Raw genomic sequence first — 9,721 nt, 5'->3', positions numbered from 1 at the left:
TGGGCCGCCAATAAACCAATGTCCAATCCATTTAATAACTTTGTGAGGTGACACATTTATTCAATGATGGCATGCTCACCGTAACACCAGCACATTTCAGTATAATCCATTTCATCTTAGATAACTTACATTCATATTTCTCTTCAAACACAACACACACACACACACACACACCCCCCCCCCCCTCTGGCTGTTGATTACCTTTATGCATTTCCTGTGTCAATGCTCCACACAGTGATCAAACACAAAACTGTATGCATTAATGTCACCAGCGTGCTTTATAAACTAAAGAAACAAAGTTACATTAGGCTCCAACAATGTGTATGTTGCACATTTACTCTTTGACTTCCAAGATCCACGGAGACAGAACATGTACAGTTGAATGTTTTCATATGACCAACACAGAAACACTAAATGTACCTGATAAGTCAGTCGTCCCTCTAGTCGCAACACTTCTAAGCTTCTAATGCATTGAACTGAAGCTTAAATTGAGCTAGCATAGCAAGGATACATTTCTTAATGTCTTGTGATAGAAGCATGAGCTTTATTCTGTTAAAATTTGGAAACTAATATAATAAATGCACCCATAAAAAAGCATGACAAGATCACACAGGTAAATGAATAACCAGTCAGACGTTATGAAAAGTTCGGAACATTTATTTTTTAAAACGGAGAAAAGAGGCAAACGTGTTATGTTAGTAGTCCTGTTTTTGCCAGAATTCAAATGTCTTGAAGAAATTGTTAACTGATATCACTTGATTTTCGTAGTTGTATTATTGTGTGTATAGTTCTACAGTTGTGTCTTCCAGAGAACTGGAAGCAGGGTCTTCGCAGCGAGCAGCAGGAGTGGCCGAGTCAGGCATTCTTATCCAGGGGTCCCTCAGGAAGACCTGTGCTACAGAAGGACCTCAGGCTCTGGCTGACTAGTCTCTCTCTCGCTCTCTCGTCTGTTTAAGGCGAGCTGATAGGTATGGATTACCTGTTGGCTCAGTCTGATTACAGGGATGATCAGGATTTGGAGGGCGATCCGGATGTTCCCGACGGCTTCCAGCTGGAGGAGGAGGAGAGCCACGCAGGTGATGAGGGCTTTGGGGAGGAGCTGCTCTTCAGCGTTGAGGAACTCCTGTCTGATACAGAGGCCCAACCAGGCCAGCGGGACCCTGACCACGGAGAGCCAGCCTCTGCTGACAACACAGACGCGCACAATTTTAATCCACTGTTCTCTCATATTCTCTCTGTGAATGTCACTACAGAGCCGGCCCGCTGACACAGAAGCCCCACCTCCAGCTGTTTATCAGGCCGAGGCAGAGCAGCAGGACCCTGGCCACAGACAGCCAGCAGATATGTAAGCACTTTCAAATTTTATGCCTTTATTTGTGTTATCTGTCACATATGACATTAACAAGTTATAAGTTGATTATATATAACTACTCATTAAACTTTACTTACCTTACTTTACTGATGTCAATCCTCTGTTCTCTCCTCTTCTCTCTGCAAATGTCACTTCAGAGCTGCCCGGGGCCTGGTGCTGCTGAGGGGTACGACCTCTTCAAAACAGCATTCCCAATTCTGTAACCGAAAGTCACTTAAATTAGCCATCCTCTCCAGCCACTGGCCCTCCTCCTCTGGGCATAAAAAACAACAACAAATAAATGAACGTGGCTGCCATCTCCACTCCAGTGATCCAAGCAGATATTTATATACTTTCAGGCTGTTCTCATGAACGAGTCGTACAAAAAGCTACGCAAAGTAAAGCACATATTTTTTGCTAACAGTGATCAAACTGGGTTAGCCCTAACCCAGTTTAAAGTCAGAACTCAAAACACATTTTTCACATGTGTCCCTAATTCTCATCCCAAAATACATCTAAAGTAAACTAACTGTACTCACGTATGGAGGTACTCAGTGCCGGTGTGGTACCATCCGTCACTGGCCAGGACCTTGCTGACAGTCTTATACAGGCCTGAAACAGTTAGTTTATTCTTGAAGGACAGGCAGGACATCTTCAGGCCAAAGATTCTGTGTGGCATCCACAGGAAGACGGCCTTGGTGAGCCAAGAGGCTGGGTAGAGCATAGGACGGGCTGGGGGGCAGGGATGGTTATTATGGGGTGGTACCAGAGACTCAGGTCCTTCCTGAGGGACCCTTGGTGAACAGGGCCCGACTCCCTGCTTCCAGCGCTCTGGGAGACACATCTGTAAAACAAAAAAACACACAAGATATACAACAAATAAACCTAATAAGCGAGTATGAAGTGCCAGTCATATGATATACTATGTACTGCAAAACTCAGTTTACAGGGAAAAAAGCCAAAGGTCATCCCAGCGCGTCCTCCGTCTCTCCACCGTTTATCAGACCTGAAGACAGAAGCACACACAATTATTTTTAATGAAATGTTCTGTTTAAATGTGCAAACGAGGCATTATCTAGCGCTAACTTTTGGTGAATTTAGGAGGAATCTACAGACACAAATAGACAGTCAGTGGTAGAATGTAACTAAGTACATTACTGCAGTAAAGGATCTGAATACTTCTTCCAGGGTGCGTACACACACACACACACACACACACACACACACACGTGTTTTTTCAGGTTTAGAGCAACAAGAGTGTTCAGAAAGCAGCGACTCTTTTCAGACACATTATAGGAGGTTTCTGTCCAAAAACAGAGGAGGGGTTCCAGTCCATATTCCAGTAAACAGACACGTTGAAAAAGGCTTTTTTGGGGGAGAAAACAGACCGTTTCTCCGTGTATTCACCACATCTTTAACAAACTGCCATATACGCATGTGTCCTTTGTGTGCATTGTTGTAATGTTTAACAATTAATCCACGAAACGAGCCGTTATAATATTGTACGCGGGAAAACCGCCAAACCATATTCCATTATTAAAATCTCACAATTTACAGTTGTTTTAGCTTTTTCATAACGAATTCTTCCCTCCACAAACATGAAGTTGGGTTTTATTTAATCGAAAGTCTATACTTGTAAATTCGGCATACAATTAAATCACATAGGAGCTCTTATTTAACTAGATTTTTTAACTTTTATCCCGACAACCTATAATATACACAGCGGAGGTCGGCGATAGAGAGACGCGTTGAAAAGGCTCTTTTTTTTTAACGAGGTTTGGCAGAGGAAAAAACAACAGTATTCGGGCCCTTTTCACAACTTTAACGGCAGATTTTAAACAGCTGGTTTTGCTGTAAGATACAAAACATACAGGAAAGCTTTTCTGTGACTTTTTTTAGCGATGAAACGAAGAAAAGAGGAAGTTTGTTCAACGTTAAAGACGAGAGAAGCTGAAAACAGCAGCGTTAACTGTCACTCGCTACGTTTCGCGATATATTTTAATGGTACAGTTTCTCTACAAGCATCTTAACATGTACACGGTGTTTACTAGACAAGATTTGAGGTCAGAAAGTGGTGAAAATAACCAGATTAAGGGAAGTCTGGGAGCAGAAATGTAAAGTTTACCTTCGAAAACAAGAGTCCTTTTCTCGGCGCTTTCCTCAGATACCGATCGAGGGAACAAAAAAAAAAAAAAGGTTTTAAATCCACACCTGAGGCCATCAAAGTCCTAAAAGTCCACTCTTGAGCAGGTTAAGTTGTAGATTTTCGAGAGACAACGAGTTCTGAACGTAGATATAAGAGTTTTAAAGAGATTAAGAGTTTAAAACCCGAGTTTTTAAACAGCGTAAAGGCGGCTCCCGCTCTGCTGCTCTGCCGCTCCGCCGCTCTGCTGCTGCAGTAGCGTACAGTGGCCGCGGGGGCGCTGTTCTGATGAATACATCATTAATAAATTCATATAAAATCATAAATACATTAAAATGAGGAACGCTTCACGAATTTGCGTGTCATCCTTGCGCAGGGGCCATGCTAATCTTCTCTGTATCGTTCCAATTTTAGTATATGTGATAGCGAACTATCACAAGAGCACCAAGGTCCGGAGGGGTATTTAAAGGCCTCTGGAGCTGAAGAAACTCTCTAATGGTTGGAGACAACATAGGCTGTAAAGGGGGGAAAACCCTGGCTGTATCTGGACAGAGAACGACAGTACCCTGAGGTCTGGGTGCTGTGCTGTGAGATCGGGATGTGTAGTGACCCAAAAGGGCCAGATCTGACCCAATCAGACACACTTTAGGTCCCGTCTGCCTGCTGAGGAACTCTCAGGGGCCGATGGGAAACTATGCAAAGAACTGTGTACGTCAGAGAGCCAGGATTGGTGTGTGGAAGGCGAGAGAACAAAAGGAAGCACTCACAGCGCCTCCCCCGGCTGAGTGGCTCCTCCTTGAGGCACTTTGACCCCCTCCCGGAAGCCCCCGGCTGGGAGACAGAGAGGGAGACGGGGGTGGGGGAAGGACACGCAGAGACACAGGCTGCAACACGGGATCTGCTCCGGCACTCGGGCGTTCACGGAGGCAGCAGCAGCAGCTTCCCTCCTCGGCTCAACACGACACGCTATTTCTGGAAAAGAAGAGACAATTCACGGCAAGAAACAAGCCGTAAACAGAAGCTGTGCGTGTGTCTGTCTGTGTGTGTGTGTGTGTGTGAGGAAACCGCTCCCGAGCAGAAGGAAAGGAAACAACACAGAGTACACATCTGCAGCTTTATGTCTTTATCGTGTTGTTCTGTTGCAGCTTAACTCTTTAAAACCTCCCTGGCTTTATTGTGTTATTTTAGCTCGAAGGGAGGGAGAAAGAAATCCCATTCATTCAAACTACCAGTGTTATTTAGAGACAAGATACGTTTTTTTATTTTGTTTTGTTCAAGTGGATAAACTGTTCTTTATTTTAAACCAAACAAATAAAAATGGGTTATTTACTACTTCGTAAACATTATGTGGTTGCTTCCTGCTTCCTCCTACTTGTTTTCATTCAAAAAAAAACACAATGCAGTTGCATACACTCACCACCAGGTGGCAGCCTAGGACCGTGTGTGGAGAGGGGGGCGCTGCTGTCGCTGTGGTCTCACTGCAGATCATTAAAAACACACAGTAACATGAGTCACAATTTATTTATACTTATGTGTCCTTGATGAGCATTGTTGTACGGTTTAAAAACAACTAATCCACGAAACGAGCCGTTATATTGTACGCCAAACCATATTCCATTATTAAAATCTCACCATTTGTAGTTTTAGCTTTTTCATAAAGAATTCTCCCCTACACAAACATGAATTAGGGTTTTATTTAATCGAAGGTTTATACTACACAATTCGGCATACAACCAACACACCAATTAACTCTTGTTTTAATAACATTATAACTTTTAGAACCGTTAAAACCGCTGATATCCTACAACGGCGGCGAGCAATCGTTCGAAACAATTCAATGCAGTTTCGAAACCTCACCGTCAGGTGGCAGCCTATGACCGTCTTAGGAGAGAGGGGCGCTGCTGTCTCACTGCAGAACATGAAAACACACAAAATATGTAACATTAATCACAACAAGTTATTTATTCTTATGTGTTATATATGGATTGTTGTTGTAATTTTTAACAATAATTAATCCACGAAATATGCAGTTATATCGTATGCCGTCGCTAAACCACACATTAGTAAAACCTCACATTTAATATTTGGTTAGCTTTTTCATTAATAATTCTCACCTCGCCAAACACAAGTTAGTACTTTTTTTAAATCGTAAGTTTAGACTAAAAAATTCGGCATCAAACAAAAACACCAGTGAGCTCCTATTTTAGCTCGACTGTAACTTTTATCCGTACAACCTACAGCGGTAGTCTGTGAAAGTCAGACCCGTTAAAACTAACTTTTTTTTTTTACAACAAGGTTTGGCGGAGAAACAAAGTTCATCGCACAGTATTCGGGGCCCTATTTAAATCTTTAACGACATATTTGTGTTCTTAGTGTGCATTGTCATAAATGTTTAACAATGATTCATCCACGAAACATGCCCTTATATTGTATGTGGGGAAATCGCCATACCATATCCCATTAGTAAAACTTCACAATTTACATTTATTTAGCTTTTTCATTAAGAATTAACACCTGGATAGACTTGAATTGGGATTTTCTTAAATCGCTAATCTAGACTAAGAAATTCGGCATACAACCAACACACCAACGAACTCTTATTTTACTAATATTTAAACTATTAAACCCGTCACTCCCGCTGTTAACTCTAAAACTGATGACATAGCTACATAGCGGAGGGATAGCATAGCATACTGAGCTACAGTGAATGTGAACCTTTATTTTTTACAAACTACGGTGTAAATACATTCTAGAAGTTGTAATTGTACCCAAATAAAGTGTCTGTTTGATTAACAACGACTTTACCGTAGATACTGGGGCTTCTGTCTGAAGGCCTGTAGTCCTGCAAAGCGTGAAATCTCGGAGTGAACCTGGAATTGATCTCGATGGCTGGAAAGTCGGCCATCATCACGTTCTCTGCATAGCAGCCAGTCAGCCAATCACACGGCCCAAACAAGTATCACCTGTCAACCATCATTAAGGTTGTTCAGCAGTATTCAGCTTAATCTGTTTCCTTGAGCTAACACTTAAAACACTACTACTACTGTAACCAAAAATACAATACCTTGCGTTTCATTTTTGTAGGCTAGGCTACATGTCCGAAGTTGGCTTCCAATTCGCAGCTTCTGATTTGGTGGTTAAGGGAAAATTTAAGGGAAACTTAGAAAGCTGAAGTTAGCTTCCGATTCACAGCGTCAGGTTCAGCAGGGAAACATAAGTTACGGCCCGTTTCACACTGCCCTCGTGGCGTGAGCGTGGCGTGTCAGTTGCGTGGCGTTGCGTTTTCTATGTCTTTTCACACCAGAAAAGATCTTTTGTACACATTCGAGTGCGGATCGGGCCACATTTTTCTGTCCGAGCCCGGCCCGCGTCCGACAGAGCAGTAACCGAACCCGACCCGAGCCCGACAGGCGTTAAGATATTTATGTCCGAGCCGACACAGTTAAAATCTCGTTTTTTTCTCATACTAATGACACATGTACGTTTGTTTGTTTGTTTCTTCTTTTTCTGGGATTTTTACTGTTTATTGTAGTCTTTAGATAACATACGCAGTCAGATGACGCTTGTTTATGAGCATCAGGTTCATTATGAATATATATCTAGCCACAAGGTGGGATCGAACCGCCGACCTCCACTCAGGGTTCAAATTTAAGGTTTTTTCAGAAGTCAATTTTTACTGGCCCCTTTTCAAATTTAAGTTGTTTTTTTTTAAATGCTTGAAAAAAACATTTGAAAAATTGTTTTAAAAAAAACATGAAAATCTGTGAACCCCCCGCGAAAAACTGCGTATGCATTCATGTCACCAGCGTGCTTTATAAACTAAAGAAACAAAGTTACATTAGGCCCCAACAATATATATTTTTACTGTCTAGTAAAGTTCAAAGACGGTGTTTAAAAAGTGCAATCCACATGATTACATCTGTTTATTACAGTAAATAATAATTAAATGTAAATACTACTAAGTGTGGTAAAGTCACATATTTGTTTTTATATTTCTGCAATCTGCCCTTTAGTTTGTGTGATTAGTTTCTGACTTTCATATGAATGTTTCCACCAGGCGGTCAGTGCTCAGTATACTACTGGGACTGAAGGAGTTCAATAAAAGATGTCATTCATATACATTCATGCATCACCTAATTTCATCATCACATACAGGCCTGGCCTCCAGGAAAGAACATTTAGTTTAATCTAGCTAATCTTGTATTGTTCATACTATACAATGATTTATTGCTTGTCTTTGTTGAATAATACAGAAGACAAAGAGTTTAAAAAATAATCGCATATTGAATCGCAATATTTTTGAAAAAAATCGCAATTAGATTATTTTCAAAAATCGTTCAGCCCTAACTCTGACTATACTCTACTCTGTCTATACTCTGATGTCTGTCTGTCTGTCTGTCTGTCTGTCTATACTCCGTCCGTCTCTCTCTCTCTCTCTCATTCGTCTGTCTGTCTGACTATACTCTGTCTGTCTTACTATACGTCTGATGTCTGTCTGTCTACTACTCTGACTATACTGTCTGACTATTCTCACTGTCTTACTATAAACTGACTATACTCTGTCTGTCTGACTATACTCTGTCTGTCTGACTATACTCTGTCTGTCTGACTATACTCTGACTATACTCTGTCTGACTATACTCTGTCTGACTATACTGACTATACTCTGTCTGACTATACTCTGTCTATATTCTGTCTGTCTGACTATACTCTGTCTGTCTGACTATACTCTGTCTGACTATACTCTGTCTGACTATACTCTGTCTGTCTGACTATACTCTGTCTGTCTGACTATACTCTGACTATACTGTCTATACTCTGACTATACTCTGTCTGACTATACTGACTATACTGTCTGTCTATACTCTGTCTATACTCTGACTATACTCTGACTATACTCTGTCTGTCTCTCTGTCTGTCTATACTCCGTCCCTCTCTCTCTCTCTCTCTCGTTTGTCTGTTTAAAGCGAGCTGATAGGTATGGATTACCTGTTGGCTCAGTCTGATTACAAGGATGATCACGTTTTGGAGGGAGATCCGGATGTTCCTGACTGCTTCCAGCTGGAGGAGGAGGAGGAGGAGAGCCACGCAGTTGATGAGGGCTTTGGGGAGGAGCTGCTCTTCAGCGTTGAGGCACTCCTGTCTGATACAGAGGCCCAACCAGGCCAGCGGGACCCTGACCACGGAGAGCCAGCCTCTGCTGACAACACAGACGCGCACAATTTTAATCCACTGTTCTCTCATATTCTCTCTGTGAATGTCACTACAGAGCCGGCCCGCTGACACAGAAGCCCCACCTCCAGCTGTTTATCAGGCCGAGGCAGAGCAGCAGGACCCTGGCCACAGACAGCCAGCGGATATGTAAGCACTTTCAAATTTTATGCCTTTATTTGTGTTATCTGTCACATATGACATTAACAAGTTATAAGTTTATTATATATAACTACTTATTAAACTTTACTTACCTTACTTTCTTACTTTACTGATGTCAAGCCTCTGTTCTCTCCTCTTCTCTGCAAATGTCACTTCAGAGCTGCCCGGGGCCTGGTGCTGCTGAGGGGTACCAACACGCAGCACGACCTCTTCAAAACAGCATTCCCAATTCTGTAACCTAAAGTCACTTAAATGTTTAATTTAGATTTATTTCCCGTCTCTGTTCCCCCTCCCTCCACAGCCAGGAGACGGAGAAAGATGGAGAGGAGAGAGGAGAGAGGCAGAGAAGCAGCAGCCCCTGGGGCCTCCTCCACCCAAGCAGAGGGCCACTTTCTCGGGGAAATGCAGCCACTGTAGCCTCCCCTGAACTATTCAGACAAGACCAGGATCTGCCAAGTTAAAGAGAGTGGCCTCACTGCAGACCAGTGGCTGCAGAAGCAGGCAAGGTGAAGGAGAGGGCACCCCTTCATCTTGAGTATCAGGATTCAGTCGACAGTGCTGGGCCAGCTCCTTGATGGAGACCCTGCTCCAGGACCCAGGCTCCTCTGCCTCCTTCATACGCAAGACATCTTCCTGGCTCCACTCCCATAGAGAATCGCCGCATAAAGTGCCAGACGCCCAGACGAATGGTCAGGCGTTCCCACTCCCTGAACAGGCTCTGCACAGCGGTCCTCTCCTGGGTGACGGTCCACATAGAGCAGCTCTGGAGGGGCCACTCCAGCGTCCCTGTAGCGCCGCATCAACCCGGCAGCCATCCTCTCCAGCCACTGGCCCTCCTCCTCTGGGCATAAAAA

At 43.0% G+C, this 9,721-nt stretch overlaps 1 long non-coding RNA gene and 1 other non-coding gene across 3 annotated transcripts; both read right to left on the bottom strand.

The window, feature by feature from the left end:
• Positions 1-522: 522 nt before the first annotated feature.
• Positions 523-3,924, bottom strand: LOC144514651 (uncharacterized). Of its 2 annotated transcripts, none has more exons than XR_013501500.1 (5): positions 3,477-3,924; positions 2,299-2,357; positions 1,891-2,195; positions 1,450-1,569; positions 523-1,184 (listed from the first exon to the last, which is right to left on the bottom strand). It is a non-coding gene; the product is annotated as an uncharacterized LOC144514651 (long non-coding RNA). The 2 variants fall into 2 exon arrangements; XR_013501501.1 differs by having other exon boundaries at positions 523-1,181.
• On the bottom strand, positions 3,826-3,931 carry LOC144514652 (U6 spliceosomal RNA). Its single transcript, XR_013501502.1, has one exon. It is a non-coding gene; the product is annotated as a U6 spliceosomal RNA (small nuclear RNA).
• Positions 3,932-9,721: the final 5,790 nt, after the last annotated feature.

The sequence above is a fragment of the Sander vitreus genome, unplaced genomic scaffold (assembly GCF_031162955.1).
Source record: "Sander vitreus isolate 19-12246 unplaced genomic scaffold, sanVit1 ctg649_0, whole genome shotgun sequence".
NCBI classification, from domain to species: domain Eukaryota; kingdom Metazoa; phylum Chordata; class Actinopteri; order Perciformes; family Percidae; genus Sander; species Sander vitreus.
This window is presented reverse-complemented; position numbering and strand designations above follow the sequence as displayed.